The following is a 19,645-nucleotide window of genomic DNA, read 5'->3' on the forward strand; positions in this document are numbered from 1 at the left end:
TTCGGTGCAATAATTTAATAAAGGCAAAGTGTTCACGACCGGATTATAATGAGGCGTTTAAACCCGGAGTCCGGAGCCCCTTCCTGCCCCCCGTCGATACGTTATTGCTTCTGGAGACCGCAGATAGATAAGTCGAGCTTTGGCATTTTCAATATGCTTATGTTCTCCATATAATGTGCAATAAGTGCGTCCCTCTGCTCTGGTTTTTATTAATATCGTCGAGGACGGCACGGCCTTCCGTCTTCAACACCGAAGCAATTACGCCGACTTCATAAGGCGACCCGGACTTGACATTAATGAGACGACACACCAAAAATGCCATCATCGGAGAGAATCTCCCATTGTTCGAGTCGGAAAGAAATCGACGATTAATTACAGTCATCCTTAAATAACGAAGCCGTTTGTACATTGTTCCCCGAGTCACGTTCGAAAAATTAGTATCTCTTATTACAATGCAATTAAAGCGGGGATTATTGTTATTATTTTTAGGAGCTCTGCCAGATCCGTGTCTAACGATCCCAAAGAAACAATTAAATCGCATTTATCGCGAAAGTCATCTGAAATTGAAGCCAGAGTTAAATTTAACTGGGCAACAAACGTGCGATGGTGGAGGATATCGCCGGCAACGAGGAAATTGGGTAGAGCGCGTTTATTGGAAATCTTTCAGCTGTCCGAATCGCTGAGAAGGTGAGGAGAATTGCATTTTACGCCGAAACGACTGGAAAGAGACGCCGGCGTTTGCCAAACCCGAAAAAATCAACAGTTTAATTAGGACTTTTTCGCCACGCCACCCAAAAGTTAATCCATTTAACAAAGTTGACAATATTTTTTCCAGTTTAGACGTCCCGCTTAAAACATCCAGGTTTTTCTGTTAAAAATGGCATTAGAAAATTTGTATGCAGTCCTTAAGTCAGAATAGGAATAACAAGTCGCAGGTGTTCTAAAGTCACGTGAAAAAAAATCAGATTGCTACTTCTGTAAGTTTATGATCTAATTTAGTAATTTATGGCCGGAAAAATAGGCCAACTTCTTTAACACGTCCTCCGGAACTCCTTCGGAGCTTTTGTTGAGTAGAACAATTCTGTCGATATTTGGTGACCGAGGTAAAAATTCGCCATGGCTCCTGGACTGGACGAACAGCTACCAATTAATCTTAACGTCAAACCAAAATAATGAGATTGCAATATCTGATTAGTATTTCCTCGAATTTCTCCTTTAATTGCGGTAATGGATTCTTGAGAACTTTTGCGAGTAAAAGTCAATAACGCAACGAATGCAGATAGCCGCGCAGCAGGGGCTCATCGTTTATTACTTTCCTGCAGTAGGGGTTAGAAAGGCATGTAATAAGCCCAGAGATAGGAAACAATTTATACATGGCATTTTTTGAATGAACTCAAGTCGGCTAATCGTAACCTTTTAAATATTCATCCGTCCATAGCAACTCTCCTGCGACAAATTCATTGGATTGTATTAAACTTGTTGAATCCGCAATTCCGGCGATTGGTGTTGATTCAATAAAAATCGAATGGCAAAAAAACGTTGTGATCTCGACATGAAATAATAAAGAGTACCCGTGTGTGGAATAATTAAATTTTTAAATTAGCAGCCGCTATAGCGTGGCGGTACAATATTGACAAATCAATCCGATGGTAATAATTTAATTAAAAAACCAAGCCTCTATTCTTTTGTAGCGGGGTTTTATTCCCAGTTTTTATTCAGTTTCCGAGCCACCATTCATATGTCTCGTTGGCTATTAAGCGAGATTTTAATTAGTTTTAGTCACGTGATAGTTGCCAACAAAACGCCAAAACGTATCAAAGTGTCTAATTCGATTAGATTCGACAAATGCACAATGGTTTTCGTGATTGGACCAGCCACACTAATGCACGATTTTGTTACCTGCGATATTGCATTTATGTATCATTAATGTGTTAATCAAACACATCACTGCTTCATCTGCGTCATAATAATGATCGTGACATGCATTAATTATGGTCGGATTCAAAACAAGATTGTAACTTGAGCAAGTGCTACTACCACAAAAACGTAACACAACTTCCTTCTCCAAGAAGTTTAACGCAAGAATTGTGATTTTTTTAAGCTTTGTAACGCTTCCTTTGGCATAATGGAAAAATATTTTTGCAAGGCCTAAATTTGACAAATCATGAAATTATGCCTCGTTTATTCTCTTGGCAAGTCAGAGGGGTCGTTCTAGTTCAAGGAGTGATTCTTTTATTTGCGGTTGATATTCCATTAGTATTGCTTTTATTGTGCATACACTTCGACGATGATAGACAGTGTGTATTCTTTTTATGATGGATTACTCGGCAGTCAGATTTTGGAGTGTTTCTAATCTGAGCTTTGAACTTATTTCACGTTGGTTTTTGCGATGCCAAACCAGGAATGAAATAAAATGTATGTCGACTTTTGCCTTTTTATGCTTAATTTATGAGGTAGGTAAGTTTTGATGTGTGTGTGTGTGGCAAAAAGTCGGCCATGTGCGAGCGCCTTTTAATGCCCTGCTGCATTTCCGAAGCACTATTGACGTGGTTCTAGCGAAACTCCATTAAGACGACAAATAACCATTAAGCTCCGTTTTAATTCGACGTGTTGTTTTTTGCTCGTATATCGAAGTACAATTGTTGCTGCGTTATTATCACTACCGCCAATTATTGAAATTTATCGTTCTTTTACGGCCCATTAAGGTAATTGTCATACAGGACGGCTTACGTATTTAGACATTTTCTCCAATTAAACGAGCTTTACAAACATATAAATGCTTCGTTCGAGATACGCAGTAAACATAAAACTTGAATAATATTCGGCGGTTATTTTGATTTTATTTAGCGTTGGCAGTTTCCTTCCAATCTGGGCGTTTGACAGCTGCAAGCCTCTAATTAAAATATTTTATTGGTAAATCGCGCGATATTTCAGTGTCAGCTCGGCGTAATTAACGGCCAGATATCGCTAATGACTTTAACGAGTGTCAATTGTGTTGTGTAATGACGGTTTTTGCCAAACGAAGACTTGCTTGGTCGTACTCGGCGTGTCGTTGGGTTGTCCCGGTCTTGTTAGTACTAATGAAATGGCATGTGGCTTCGTCTGTCTGTGCTCTGCCGTGCTAACGAGCGAATGGCCCTGTTACACTAATGAGAAAAGCTCGGACGTGAAAAGCTCATTACTAGCAAAGTGTTGCGGACAGTCGAACGGCTACGTTGCATGCCCTAATGGCCGATGCCCTGTATTGTTCCGATGACCGCAACCACATCAAAGCGACACTATTATAGATCAGCTGCAAGAATACCTGGACGTTTCCACTGCTTTGCAACTTTGTAGACGGCCCTAAAGCCGTCACGAATAATGGAGCCGATATTTCACTCGCTGCACTTACGGCCAACTACCCCAGACTTCGCTTACCTATTTAGAAAACTAATAATTATTTGAGATTTCCCTGCGTATTCTCCTTATGGAGATTTCAATGTAAAATTCGAAAAGAAATATCACTTTTCTTCTTTTTTAATGAAAGCAAGGGGTAGGTATACCGCACCCGAGATTATGTAGTGTCAAAGAAAGTAAAGGCAAATATAATTTGGAAAACTATATTCCAAATTTACTGCACCCTAAAGTGAATTCACGCTTTTGGTGATTGTAAGTTTGTTAGAAATTTTAACGTTTCCAATTTTTGTATTATTTAACTTATTCAATTTTACAGTAGGTTAATTTTTTTTAAGCAAACCAGTTCCTTTTTCTAATTATTCCCAAAAAACAAACTGATGTTCCAAATATGCTGCAGTTCCGTCAAGCCTGTACAGGGTAAACCAGGGGTGTTCTGTCTAAACCGTACATTAGAAGTTTTGAAAGTTTTGATAATGATATTTATCTGAAATTCGGTGTACAGCCATAACCCAATGGGGCCTGTTGAATAGAAGTATAAATTATACCGGATGTTGGTATTAACTTTCTTATTTTAAATAGAAAGATATGTTTTGAAGTGAGTTTTTGGATAACTCGAGTAGATTCAAGAAGATTTTTAACAGCTTTCCCTACACCTAAATTTAGCCCTTTAGAAATATTTAGGATCTTATGAAAATCTTGAGATTTGCAGCTTTCACTCCAAAATTCCTTTAGAGTGTTCAAAATTGGAAAAAATTTTGGATACATAATCCAAAATTTTGACGTTATTTTTGGACCACTTCTACAAGCTATAAGTCAATTTAAAAAAAATGCTCCAATTTTTATTTCACTAGGTGGAAAAAAATTTAATTCTGCAACGATCCGTGTTAGCATTCCCTATACCTATCGTGATAATTTTCAAGTTATGTTGGTTATCTTTGACATTGCTGGATATTCCTTACTAGCCACAGAAATTTTTACATTTCTCATTGTATAAACGATAAATTCTGTTCAAAATTTTGTTTTCCTTTCCGTTAAATCAAAATAAATTCATTGAAATTACATTTAATAAGCTTTGTGTTTAAAAACTTCGTATAACTGGAAAACTGTTAAACATAATTACAGATCGATGCAGAATTAAATTCTCTACCATTTAGTGGAATAAAAATTGTGGCATTTCGTTTAAAAATTTTGAGCAACTGGTGTTTGAAGTTCTCAGCCATTCCATTTTAACGGACGGGACACTTTGCACAAATTTTTAGATTTTATTTTCAAATTTTACGATCAGTATTAGTAAAAGTGTTTTTTTTTCTAGAAGCGTATAATAACTCTTAAATTGTTTGCAACCTCATAGTTTTATCGCTGAACATTTATGTTAAAAATCTGTTAATTTAAAGGGCACTAATTACAACAACTATTTTTAAAGTGAAAGGCGAAACCTGTTGAAACTTTTTAAACCACAAAACCAAAGAATAAAGCAATGTGCAACGACTTCTGATTAATTCAGTTTTTGTTTGCACATGACGGACGGGACAAATAAAGTCTTGTATATGAAAATAGCTCTAAAAAAATTATTCAGACAAGTTTTAATTATTATTATTAATAAAGACTTTAAAAATCTTAAAATTAAACAGTGGAAATTAAAAATTCTACGTTTTGTTTAACAACGTAACAAATAAGAACAACATTTTATATTTGCGATAACGGACGGCACATCAAAAGATAAAAAAGTAATATTACAAATTAATTTAGTTACCAATTTCCACTTTATAAACTACCAAAAACTAGAAAAATACGTTTCAAAAAATATTCAACAGTTATATTACATCCGTAATTTATGTTATCTCCTAAAAGGCATAGTAAGTAAGAATTAGAATTCAATGAATTACTTCAATTTAAGTGACTATCCTCTCTCAAAAACACTTTTGTCGCAAAATACATAAAAAACAAACCGAATCGTGTATTTTAAAAGAAACTTAACATCATTTTGAAATTTCAAACTCAGGTTGCATTTTTCCTGGAATGGTTGTTCTGCAAACTTGATATTAAAAATTTGGGGTTTGCTGGTTTTTTTAGAAATATAAAACATGAAGGAAAAGATTAAATCTTATTTTTCAAATAAGCCAAAAATAATTCAAAATTTAAAAAAACGGCAGAGTTACTGTTTTTTGAAGTTTGACATGCAAATCCAAAAACGTTTATAATACCCTAAATATTTCGAAAACGACTAAATCTAGGCATACGGAAAGCTCATAACTTTTTTTAAAATAACTCGAGTAATCCAAAAATACAAAAATGCTGTATAAACGTAGCTTCCGTTTTAAAATAAAAAAGTTGATTACGACTACCTGTACAACTAAAGTGTCACTATTTTGACAATATTTTCATTGATCAGGATCTAACAGTTATGGTTGCATACAAATTTTCAGATGACTATCATTTTCAGAACTTCCAATACTTCTAAAATGTAGAGTTTAGAGGGAACAGCACATGTATTATACATATAGGCTCGCTCGCTATTCGCTCGCCCCAGATATTTCCAGCTTTAATTAATTTTGATACGATCAAATAATAATTGGAGTGATTTTCACAAAGTGGAATCTAATATAATGTCAAAGAGAATAGAATAAATAGTTATTGTAACAATCACATAGAATCATTTTTGAGAAACTATTTGTGGTTGTGAGCTATCGTAGTAATAAAGTGTAGCAGAAGGTGGCTCGAGCCGGTGGTGCGTCAATATTAATTCGAAGTGGTGCTTCATAAAAACACAAGTCCGTGGCGTCGGGGGTGTTCGCAATCGATATTTTTAATTTAGTTAAGATACTTAATCCCTCCGTAGGTAGGACGCGTAACATCCGTGAAATTGCATTAGGAGTGCTGTGGAATTTTTCAATATTTTACGTCCTGTCCAGGCGATATTTCTCTTATTCGCTTAGTAGCACAGGACGGCCTCTCTCTCGCTTATTCAATTTCGTCGTTTCAATTCCGAAAACTGGAAGGTCGATCTGCTTTTATCTCGTCCATCAGTAATCACGGGCAACGTTTAGCGGGGGCGGCGAGCCTCAATCGACAATGGAACCGCCGCCACCAGCGGCGCGCCGATTTAATTTTTGAGGGACGCCTCTGGGGCCTCGCCGCCGCCGCCGAGGTGTCACTCCGTGCCCCATCTCTAATTGAAAAAGGTGTCGCTGACCGCCCGACGACAGATCGCGTTCGGATCCGCGTGACAGCTCCTAGATTGGAAATACAAGGACGAAAACGCCGCGCGGAGAAACTACAAAGTGGATTTTATCGACGACACGACGATCCCCTGTGTCAGACGAGCCGAATATCGCTTGCACTTCAATGATGAAGATGATGATGGGGCGCCGGCGACGCCCCGGCACAAAGTCATTGTTGCCGGAAATGGAAAACTAATAAAAACCAAGCCGAGCTAACGACGAAACGAACAACTTGCACAACCAACTGGGCTGATGCCATTTTTTTCAATAAAATTTTGACTGTACAGGAAAGCTTGATCCGGAGCGTACGTCCTCCGAGGTATTAATTAGAGTAGGTCGAGATGGCATTGTGGAGCCTCCCCGCATGGAATCACCAAGAGTTAATCAGCCGCTTGTTAACATTAACGAACTCGCCATTGTCACACGGCCGCCACTAAAAATGTCATTCAGAACCGATAACGAAGCTTTTCAGAAGGCATTGTGGTTCTTGTTACTGGAGCTTTGTGCGTGCGTATGCATTGAAAAAGTCCAACGGGAGACGAAAGGGCGGACGTTACGTCACACACTACCAATTTGTGCCCTGCGAGCACGAAGAGACGTGAACAGATATGCCAATAAAGGAAAATGTTGCCTTATTTCATTTTCACATCGGAGTGGGTCGTGTGACGGCGCATAACACCCGAATTTGATCAAACTTAATCCAGATACGGGGAAAATTATTAGACTCGTTTTTCGTCCGGGGACTGGCTACGCCCCCGGTCGACAATCCGAAGAAAAATTAAGTTGACAGAGCTTCCGGCTGTTCTGACTCCGGCAAACTCAAATGGTGACATAAAGTCACTCTAAGCCTGTGCTACAAAGCTTTTTGGTTCAAAACAAACTACTTTCACTTCTTGCATAGAAAGCCACGCATTATGCGCACATAAGTAATAAACTTTGAAAAAAGTGTGAGTAATTTTATGTCAAACGCAGAAACAAGTTGTCAAGTCCTTAATTGGCATCCTCTAACACGATACTAAGTGACTGCTTATCTCGACAATTTATAATTATTGCAAGCACAGGCTATCTAATTTAAGTTTTTAGGGCAAGCAGAAAAACCCACACGTCCGAAATGAAAAAATAAGAAATTTCTGCGGCTTGTACGTGTAACATTTGCTATATGATTTAACGCAGATAAAACAGCTAATGTGTTAATAAATTTCCTGCAAGGTTAATTATACAAGAGATATGATGATAAGAGTACATCTGACACATAAGTGAAGTAAGTGATTTATTTTTCCCTAAGAACTTAAGCAATGGTCATAAACTTCGTTTTGTATATTCACTGCAAACCATTGCGAAAGAGCTAAATTATGACCCAACGTGGAGCCAGAGACGTTTTCCTCTTTGTAACATGGATTTGCCCAACTGTATGAAGCATCAAAGCTCAGGAAAAACCGATTCAAGATGAGTGTTTAGAGTGGTTTTTGCCATTAATAGTAACAATGAAGTCAAAATCGAAATTTCATGATAAGTGTAGTTTCTATTTTACATTCATATCATATTTTTGTTCATCTTATGAACATGTGTTTTTTCTTTATTGTGTCTTGGAGAAGTTTTGACTTTTAATTTTCAGATTTTTATCCCATTTCATGTTTTTCTTCTATACAGTGATTCAAACAGGTCTCACAATCTTTTAAATGGTGTTTGAAAACATTAAAAGGATCACAGATGTGCTTTCAGAATTTTTCTACACTGCTTGGTTTTGAAGACTCGATATTCTGACAACGCCGCAATTTGCAACTATAAATACCCTTTTGCTTTTGTTTATTGTCCCTTATTTATCCATAGTGACAAAAAACTTGTTGCCGATATTACCTCTTCATACAAAGCCAACATTTACCTATGTGTTCAGACGAAATTTCGTCAATATTTTCAATATATATTTTTTTTATTATTGTACATTGATGTTTTAATGTCCCTCATTAAAAAAAATAAAATAATTTTATTAGATTAACAGAAATTAAACATTAAAGTGGAAACTTTGAATAATTGTATCGACCTAAGGAATTTTATTTAAGGTTTTTTGTTTGGATTTCTAAATGTAACTAAATGGTTGTTGAAACCATGCGAATGATGGTACGGTGGTTTTGGATCACACTATACAGCGTGCTCAAACACTGGCGCACCAACTCAATGGTGTGTGGTAGAGAACTGGTTACATATAAAGGTAAAAATAGTAAAAAAATCCTTTGTATTAAAGTTATTGTTAAATAACGGATTTTAGATAAATGATATGTGTCAACGTTGTCTAACAGTCATGATCGCAATAGAAGTTAAGCAACAATTAAAATAAATTATTTTTGAAACGGTTTCCTAGGAAATAATTCCCAGTGTTGGCACATCTACACATTGTGATTTTTTTGATGAATTTTAATTTTTTTCAAATTAAAAAAAACTGCTAAAATCTGATGGTAAATTTAAAAATAATTATTCATCGTTTTGTTACGGAACGATTACCTGGTATGAAACATAAAAACATAAAAAAATAATGAAAACTAAAGAAGTTAACACAATAAGTTTGTAGCTCCAGATTTTTTAAAATATAATTTTAGGAATTTTTTCAACATTTTTTCCGAAATCTGCACTTGCATCTCAGTAACGTACCACTGAGTTGGTGCGCCAGTTTTTGAGCAGTCTGTATAATGTTATTTCATATCATGAAATACTCGTATTTTTACAGCATTTTCCTCTCTCCCTTATTTTCTAATTTTCGTATGTTCTGTTTTTTATTTTTGGTGGTGAAACAGAGTTTGTAACAGAACTACTACCTAAGTACAGACTGATCCAGAAAAATTGAGTCTGTTTGCAACAGTTTGAAGGTATTTTTTTTTTCGTAATTTGCCTACACTGCAAATCGATCTAATTTTTCTTAACAATTATTTGACATACAACCCCAAAAAATTGTTGAATTGTTGTTGGTATCCTTTAAAATTTAAATTCAGCATTTCCAACACAGTATTTCTGGATCAGTCTGTACTATTTCTACTATACCATTTTTTATTTAGTTTAAAAATTTCAAGTCCCTTAATCGTGCAAATTATAGTTGTATGACCAGGTCAGGTCAGACCAGAATAAAATTCTGTAGTACTTCGCCAAAAAAATCGATACAAAATGTTTACCCAAAATGTTTACCTCTTTTTTAAGAGCCGTTTTTCTGGGTCGGTTTTTTGTTAATCTTTTAAAAAGAGTGTAATAGGTTTCGAAGACGAAACTATAAATATTCGAAGTTATTTTGACTTCTTTTGAGCTCGACTATTTACATCTTCTTAAAATATTGCACAACAATTAAATTTCATTGTATTTTTTACTATACTTGTTTATTTTATCTTATTTTGTATGTAAAGTAAAAAATAACTACCAAAAACACACTCTGTTCTAATTCACCTCTTATAAAGAAGTTCGAATTTAACTAACTTATTTTGGATAAATTTTCTTCAAATACTACTGTACTTCTGACACTTCTACTAATTCCATTTTTATTTAGTTTAATAATTTCAGGTTTCAGATAACTAACAGTTGTCAAGTCGTCTTGGCCTCGTCATTTCGTTTTTCCATAATGAATTGGGTTACAAACTATCCACCTCGTTATTGAAATTTTCATCCCCAGTATCACTTTGCTAACCAATCCTAGCCTTTGTGCAAGTTTTTCTCTTTTCGCTCCGGAATCTTGTCCTGTCGCATTGTGTCATCATGAAACTTTCGAAGCTCTCCCGGCTCTAATTTCCATATCACAGGCTGAAGAAGTATGCAGGGTCGTCTCATTTGTACCCGTTGATTAGAGCCAACAGCATCCATTCGACCGGCCTTTAGATGAGTGTCGTCTTCATTACGAACCCCATTCTACCGATTCCATAGTTCAATTTCCTGCAGCAGCAGCGTACGAACGTGCGTCGCCAGAGCCCCCTTAGACGTTGACCATTCGGAGCACGTTTTCCATCAAAACCGACGTTTAGCCTTACCTGAAAGTGTTTTGCTCGACGCAAATATAAAACGCAAGACGGTCGAAATAAGGGCGACGATAATTTTGATTTTTGTGCCCTTGAAATTCCGCGCAGGATGGAATCTCGGAGCTATCATGATGTGATTACCGGGAGGGTAGCTCGCATTCGTTCATTAATTTAGTCAGTGGCGTGCGGGAAGTCGGGCGAGGGCAAGCAATCAGCAGCGGGGTGTGAGACTGATTAAAACATTCCCCAGCGGGATGCTGAGGATTTGTGCCAATCAGAGAAGTACGAGCCGAGCCAACTTGAAGCTCATAATCAAGACAGGAGGCGGCCAGAACATCCCCGGTCCGGAAACTTGAAACTTTAACGGGAGATGTGAGTGCTCTCTTCGACTGTATTCAAAATAATCCAACCGTTTCATTAGAGAAATTAAATTAGGCGACAGGGAGAGAGGAGACTCTTTCGGCAATTGAGAGTTTTAATCTGGAGGAAGAGGCGTCCTGCCAAAATTTTTACCAAAAAGTTTCAAAGTTAACTAACCCTGCTTGATGCAATCAACTTTTTCTCTCCAAAAATGGACCGAAGGGGATCGGTCAAGAGCGTTTAAAGCAAGTAGGATGTAATAGCTTAAATAAATCTCTCACTGTCTGATAATGAAACAAATATATTCCCCCTTTGTTGATAAATACAATTTACACAGTCTACTCCCAGTCTTAATGTCTCTCAATAAAGATATGATAATTCGAAAAGAACTTGTTTTTAATTAAGCCACTGTAAACAAATAAATGTTCTTAATAATATTTTAACGGCTAATTTACTTAACGGCACTTGCCAAGCAATTTCGATAAAACAATAAACACTACAGTTTTACATTCTGACACAAATAGATACTTCAACTACCTAAATAATACATTGTGTGAAAACAAGCAATAAATTTTTAACACTGCCTGAAAGTTGTTTAATATTTCAAATATAAAAGCTCGAACAATTGACGATAATTACTCAACATTTTATTTTACCATTTTTTCGATCCGGATTTGTCGTCAGGAAATACGGTAAGTTAGCAATTTTATTATCGAAAAGCAATTTAATTACAAACCCAGTGCAACGCAATTAACTGTGGTAATAAACGATAACTATATCGTTACAAATTTACGTGAGTTCTGTACTAATTACAAATTATCCTGATACAAAGTAAAATGCCAATATTTCTCCATAAATTCTGCTATTTTTCTAGAGCATAGCACGTATCTCTCCAATTAATTCCGCTAATTAATTATTTATCTTGGTGTGAAGCTGAAATGAATTTAATCCTCTAAATAAACACTTTCTTGTTTTAAAATCTCCTTAGTATAGGCACTAATTAAACGTAACGCCACAAATTGTTTCACCGGATTAAATCCGATTCGCCGTTATAACAATAAGGGAGGTATAGGCGAGCATTAATAAATAAAGAATGGAAAAACGATACGTGGATACGTGTCACATAATGGAATCGTTTTTAATTATGTATATACGTTTATGTGCTTAGAATGGAATTAATTAAAGCAATTAAATGCAACGCTGCATAAAATTGTGCAATTAAAACGTCAACGTATTTATTGACTTCAGGTCGGTGTTACATTTTCATTCTTTGCGCTCTCACACGGTATCCTTAACCCAGTTAGGGACGCTAAATGCCCTATATTTTCTTCAGCTCATTGAGTTTGACCCAACATGGGCCTACGAACTTTTTAAAACTTGAAAGAAATTATTACAAACGAGGAATTCGCGGTTTATCCAATTAGTACTTTTTTAATCACATTTATTATGTGCAAATACTTGTAACCGATTAATCATTAACCCATTAATCGAGAATGACAAATTACTTCAACTGTAATAAATCCTGCAATATCAAGTATTGAGGATTTAGATAAAAATGATTGAACTAATTTTATTTTTTCTTGAATTTGGAGATAAAACAATGAGAAGCTGAAAGAGGAATAACAATAATGAACATGATTTTCTCTTCCATTACTCTTTATTTTCCTAAAAAAGAAAAATTTTGTAATAAAGCTACATCAGGTTTGCGAAAAACTTGACTATTCGTATTATGAAAAGGATAAAATTTCAAGCTAATAAAACTCGGAACATTGGCGGGAGTAGCCTGCAATTACATTTGTAATTGTAGGAAAAAATGTGATATTTTTAAATTAGTGGTAGTTGGTGTTCCCAAAAGCTCATTATCGAAATCTCCAGTTTAGATTTTTTTGAGTTTGAGTGAAAAATTGCAACTTGCCTTAAGACAGTCCGAAGTGGTTTGGTTTAGTCCCTTGTGTGCGAAAAATCTGTCAAAAACTGTCACGTCTAAAACACCAAAACTGAAGCACGTTGCTTTGTAGGCAAGCTCCGGAGTTTCACATCTGCTCGCACGCGCGTCTCAGGACAAACTGAGCGTGTTTGCAACCAGATTGCGATGAGTTTTGTGGGTTTTGCGTCGGCTCTTTGCGTCGCGACGCCGCCGTAACTCTTAAGCGATACAGGTAGCTGATATAATTTAATTAGGCCGTGTGTTTCTGTGTTTAATTTCGATGCGGTTTGAGCCGTTTAATAAATTAATATCCGGGATTCGCATGAAAAGAGTGCAACAGCTCCGGGGTTGGCGGAGCCGCGGCCATTACCGGATTGTTACTTAATTATAGTTAAGGGCTCACGCCCATGCCATTGTGTGGACAACAAACAATTCCGGAGCTTTATTTTCCCGGTCTATTCCGCTAGATGCAAGTTTCTTTCACTCGTAAAAATAATTCCTCTTTGTATTTGATATACGAATGAATGGCTTTACTTAGAAATTGAAAAAGCCCCAAGTCGTTGCGTTATTTATTTCGTACGCGAACAAAAAAGCTCTTTAAATATTAAGGCCAGATATTGCCCGAGCGTTTTGGCTCCAGTTCCAGGTGTTTTAAAGAGGGGCAAAAAATTGCCGAGGCTTTCAAATTAGCAATCAATCTTGAATAAAAAGTAAACAGTAAACTCGCATTATGGTGGAGCATTAAAAGCGGCCGTATTAATGTGAAATAATAGCCGTAGTCGGCAGTTCACTTAAGAAATCCCCGCGCTTAATGCATCCAAGAAAAGGAGCCAGTAATATAACACAGTTTTTCACTTTTAATTAATCTAATGCCACTTTATTCGAGCGGTCTAAACAATGTCATATAGTGAATCTTAATTTCGCCAGTCCGGAGAAATTTATGATGGTTAATTAAATTTTAATTTCAGTTTGTTGGCGGACGTCTACACAGACCATTACGGAAGCGGTTTATTATTAGATATCGTTGGATCTGTACTAGACCATCTTGAATAATAAATACTTAAATATGTACACTCCAAACTCCAAACCAAAATTCATTTAACTCTCACACTACGTTCATGCAAAATATGGAAAATTATTTAAATATTCACACCGAGCATTTTTCAAAATTTTTTTATTAGGACAGAAGTAGCACAGTCAACAACAATGCAATATACAAATATACGAGTAGTTAAATAAATAAAATAATTACTAGTGTCGTCTATGTACACAAAACTGATAGTAACAACTCAAATTTGTTTAAGATAACAACAAATTCCATTCTCTAGTCACTGACGTAATTAAATATAAACTGGGGTGGAGATACAACATCTTACACCAGAAATAAATTGTGGGGATTGATGTAAAAGGTTGTAATCACAGATCATTAAGATTTGGGAGCATAACAATAAAAACGCTAATCCATAAGAATCAAAGTTATTAATAGAAGTAAGATACAGTTTCGTTGGATTCTCGATTAATATTTTATATAAAAAATGATTTATGACCTCATTAGTTTACTTTGTATACGTCTAGGCACCGAAGTAGTTTTCTCATTTGTAATTTTTACAAGTTTTGACAATTTTGACAAAAAGCTTTGTTTGCTAATGGAATTAATTAATTTTATTCTTCGACACTGTCAAAATTTACGGTTTTTCTCCTGTGTAAGGAAGTTTTGACAACTGTTTGGCATTTCTCAGTACGAAACGTCAGATTATTTTTAACAAATTTAAAGCAATTTTAAGTCTTGCTGTGTCTATTTCGAAGAATAAAATGTTGTATTCAACTCGTTTTTGTGTAAATCGGTTCATTTATTTCGCCTCGTGGATTATAAACCACTCGTTTTCACTCGTGGTTTAAACATCCACTCGTGAAATAAAGCGTCCGATTTACACTCAAACTCATTAAATAAATAACTATTATCTTTCAAGTGCAGTTTTCAAGTACATTTGACACAAGTGAGTAAATCTGGGGAAAATTGGGGAAAACAATGAGACTGTTTATTTTATAATTATAGCAACAGAGGTCACTGAAAACTGGTACATAGAACTATACTAATGTTACTGCATATTTACTTGAACTTCTTAGATTTTTTTACAATGCACCTGTAAGATAAAACATCGTATATCACACGTGATCGAAATGCCATTATAAAGCTCGTGAGAAGTGTCTCACTCGTGCGCAAACTCGTGGGTCAAAATTCTCACTCGCATACTATAATGATGCATTTCTATCACTTATAACATAATATACTAATATCTTGCAAATGTAGTTTTTTAGGTACATTATATTATTGTTTTCGGTGGCAGAAATCGAATTTCACTCACAAGAGGGATTTCTCATTACGAAACGTCACATTATTTTTAGCAAATTTAAAGCAATTTTTATCCAAGTTGAAGAATAAATTGTTGTATTCAACTCGTTTTCGTGTAAATCGGTTCATTTATTTCACCTCGTGGATGATAAACCACTCGTTTTCACTCGTGGTTTGATAATCCACTCGTGAAATAAAACGTCCGATTTACACTCAAGCTTGTTAAGGAAAATAACTTGCACTTTAATTCAACAGATTTAGATGTATCAAGGTTGAGTTCAGCTAGCTACAAGCACAAATAAGCTTCAGTAACAATATTTATTCAAATAATAATCAATCTGAAACCACAGTTCCTTTCTATTGTATCTTGTTTTGAATAAAACTTAACATATTTATTCTTATTGGTTTTCGTCATCGCTCATTGAAATTAATTAATTAAATATTGATGTTTGTTGGATTAGTATAACTATGTTTTGTAATAAAGCCTCTCCCAGACTGGGGAATGTCGTTTCATCTTTACAGTGAATAATTTGCAGATGCTGGTTTTGCGAAATAACACATTGTGGTAATTTTGAGGATAAATCGAATGGTGTGCGCTAAAAACACTCAGTCCGTAGCCTAAGTGGTAAAATTAATGCTGAATATTGGTGTTTTATGGCTCACAGCAACATCCTTTCAAGATTTAATCAAGGTAATAGAACCTTAACTGCGCCCGAGGTATATCCACATTACAAATTGATTCTTTGGAAAAGCACAATTTTGTTAATGGCTACGCCGCGAATAAGTCTTTTTCAGACACTGCACTAGATAAGTGCGGGCGGGAGGCGTCAGATCACCAACTTTTCCATTACATTATGAAATTCCAGAAATAAACAACGGACGCCTCTGAGGCATTTGCAGAAATTGCCCGTCAATTCCGTCATTTTCGACCGATTCCGGAATATTCCGGAGACGGAGATTCGGAGGGTGGCAGGGACCATCGGCGTCTCGCAAAGGCGCAGCAGAAGCGAGAAGTAACGTCCATTACCTTAATGCACTGTTCTAGTCCCTCTCTAGGCTGATTAATATTGCATTTCTTAGTGTTGGGGCACTCGGCGTCCATCTGCCCCCCAGGGAGCGCCCGCTCGCATTCAGAAAGCACCGAAACTCAGAAAGCATAGTCGTCTTACACCTTCAAATTCGACCTAACCGACGTGACAGTTCTTTGCGGCCCAAGCGCCACTTCACTTCTTTCCTTCCACCTTAAATTTTAAAACCTATCTACAAATTGCCTGTGCGATGCTAAAGTGGACTGATGTATAATGCAAAAGTTTTCGTATTTTACGCGATCCATAACGATGCGCAATAACACTATTGTCTCACGGTATTCGATTCTTTAACCCCAACAAAAAACCCACTTAAATGTAATTGTTTCCCCCATCTCTGATAAATTTCTAATCCAACACAATCTCTCAGCAATCTTTAGATTTCTACCTACAAGGCACAATCCTTGACGCAAATCTGAATAAATATTAATGAACCCTGAGTGTCTCAGTTTGTCTAAATTCGTCTAAATTTGAAATCTATTTGACTCAAAAAATACAAAAGTGCTGTTGCCTTTTTTTCAAAAGTTTATAAAAAAAAATCATCGTATACGTTAGACTAAAATTAAAAGTTAATTGGTTATTGGTTTTACAAACTGCTCTCAGGCTTTCAAAACATTGATCCTGTAAGTTTAAAGATATTGAAAGCATTTTTCGCCTTGCCACAGCTCTGGGAGAGTAATTGTTTGGTATAATTAGCGTGATAAAATGTTTGTGTTCACATTAGCGTCGTGTTGTTAATTATCATTTAATGGATGACACAAGTGCCAACATTCATAAAAGTAACGCGTCATGTGTGTATGCAACTGAATAATACAAAGAGGAGTGGTGTAAATTCCCTACTTCCCTTCCGACCAACATGCTACCTAAATTATTTTATTACAATTCTACACCGACGTAAATTTAATTTAATTAATGTTTCCAGCTAATTTGTTTCAGTTGTAGACCTCGCGACGCTATGGGATAACTAATTTTTCATTAGTCATTAAAAATGTGTACCATTGAGGTTCATTATGCTTATTTTATTATCATTTCAAAGGCTTAGTCACTGTGCATATCAAATAACACATTTTGTGGCTGATGAGTGATTAATTAAAAGAATGTGCAATTTGCGTCACCATTTTTGGTCGGTCATTAAGCACACGTTACGTGGGAGCGAAATGAACAAGCTTTCTAGTTTTGAATATATTGTTAGAAGTTTAAATCCATTTAGGAATATTTTCTCTTGCATCAGTTATTCAGCTAGCGTATAATAATTACTATACATGTACAAAGTTGCGAATGCATTCAACCTCCATTAATCTAAAAGGAAATAATTGGAATCTAAGTGCACTTTGTGAGAAAACAGAACGCCATCATGGACTAAACAAGCTCTTAAATCCGGGCCTGACCGTATCTCGGCGAGATTAATTAAAGAAGTTTTCACCGTGCTAGCAAACATAAATGTTTAATGTCCTGTAAAATCGTTAGCTTTCGATTATGCAGTACCAATTTTCTGTAGCTGTAGGTATCTAATTTTTCGAATTATCTAAAATTGACGACGTTTCGAACATAAAAGTGCTTTCCAAGCTATAATACCCAAAATTACGTATATAAAAAGAGCAGCGCCATCCAAACAAACGATCGCTGATGCAACATCTGGATGATCCTCCACTTACCATCATATTGTAATCCTTACATTCGTTATCCGTTTTTACGAATCGAAATTATATTTCGCTAGTGCTTGAGCATTATTAATAAATCGATCACCCGGGGCTAAAATTACGAAATCAGTAGCAGCGTTCCATAATGGAATGAACCCTTCAGCGCTCTTCAAATAAATCAACAGAGAAAGCGTTTCGTATGCTGAAAGTTTCACGTGAAAGCTCAAACACGAAAATATCGGCTTAAGTGTAGAAGATGCAAATATACATGAAGTTGGTGGCGTAAAAGCAAAAGCTCTTCTTGATATATTCGCTGTTAAAACGGACAGAAACTTACAAGATTTGAGTAGAGTATCGCAGAGTGGCGGGCGCAAGGGGGTGGAAGGCATTTCTTTCAAAAGCTAAGGTCTTAACACTGACTGGGCTTTTAGAGGATGTGTGATGTGACGTGGCTGGGGGCGGCAGGGAGCGGCGGGGCGCCGAGAACTCGCACTTATCCAGGAAGTGAGGAATCCATTAAGAGCCCGAACCTGCTTCTTACTGCATTCTCTACACATCGCATTACATCATACCACCATTACATGCAACCTGCCACCAGGCCAGCCGCCCCCTGCCCCAACCCAAATACGCCTTTCAACAAAGGAACATGCGAATAAATACAAACGAAAAGTCGCAACAATAGCGCATTTTAAATTTGAGTTAAAAGTTTCGAGCTTGTTTAGCCCCAATTTAAGCTTTCCTAGATGGATCCTCTACTCTCCTTTCATAAATTTGCAATTCCACGTATGTCGTGCTAAAAAATTACAACTAATGAAAATTTATCTAGCACTGGAACCGCAAGAGCTTAATTTCGAATTAATCCCCCTGCTGTCCTTATCACTTATGCATAGCGGATAAACCGTCAATGTCAGAACACGCTCGCTATATATCTAATTTCGAACCCCCTGAAGAACCACAAGAATAAAAGATCCAGACAATAGGTGGAGTTCTAAATGTAGTCGAAGTAGGTGCACGATGTACGGCAGTCAATAAAAAGAAAGGACTTTACTAACATATGTTACCGTTGGGGCTCAGAACGCAATACCATGGATATGTAATGACCGAACAGACCTCTTTTCCACTTTCCATTGCAATATAAGAGCTCTAACAACAACTTTCATTAAAATTTACTACGGCCGTCGACCAAATGCTTTTATTAAATTACTTGAGGTGGTAAAATTGGGCGGCTTGGTTTTTCAGAGAGGGTGTAATCGAAATGCGAGACGAGTTCGGTTGTTCAAGGGGTTCATGCCATCTAGCGATGAGAATTTTTTAACGTGAAATTTGTACAGTTTACTGCACACAAAAATAAACCAAAAAATTATGAATATTTTACTAGACATAGAGAAATAAATTAAAATTATTAAAATACACCTAGAAAGACTATAGTATTTTTTCATAAAAGCAATATTTTTGTTATCTTATATTTATTGATAATACTTTAAATAAATAAAAAAAACTGTGGAAGAAATTTTTTTGGAATCTTTTCATTCTTATTTCGGCAAATACTAGCTGTATAACTTTTCGAGTTTTATTCGCTCTTGCGCCCTCAAGTAAGGAATAATGGAAACAGGTCTTTAATCAATACTGTAAACTGTACTAAGGCAGTTCTCTGTTGGAAATTTTCTGTCTGTG

General features: G+C 36.1%; 1 protein-coding gene across 3 annotated transcripts in view; it reads right to left on the reverse strand.

Moving 5' to 3' along the window:
* The window catches only part of LOC663863 (LIM domain only protein 3), a 61,411-nt gene extending 48,359 nt beyond the window's left edge, over positions 1-13,052 (reverse strand). For 2 of the 3 annotated variants that reach the window (XM_008194455.3, XM_008194454.3), the window contains exon 1: positions 12,882-13,052. The gene's annotated coding sequence lies outside the window, so the exon portion shown is untranslated. The remainder of the gene's footprint in view (positions 1-12,881) is intronic. The other variant, XM_008194456.3, reaches the window with a different exon arrangement.
* Positions 13,053-19,645: the final 6,593 nt, after the last annotated feature.

The sequence above is a fragment of the Tribolium castaneum genome, chromosome 9 (genome assembly GCF_031307605.1).
Source record: "Tribolium castaneum strain GA2 chromosome 9, icTriCast1.1, whole genome shotgun sequence".
In the NCBI taxonomy this organism is placed as follows: domain Eukaryota; kingdom Metazoa; phylum Arthropoda; class Insecta; order Coleoptera; family Tenebrionidae; genus Tribolium; species Tribolium castaneum.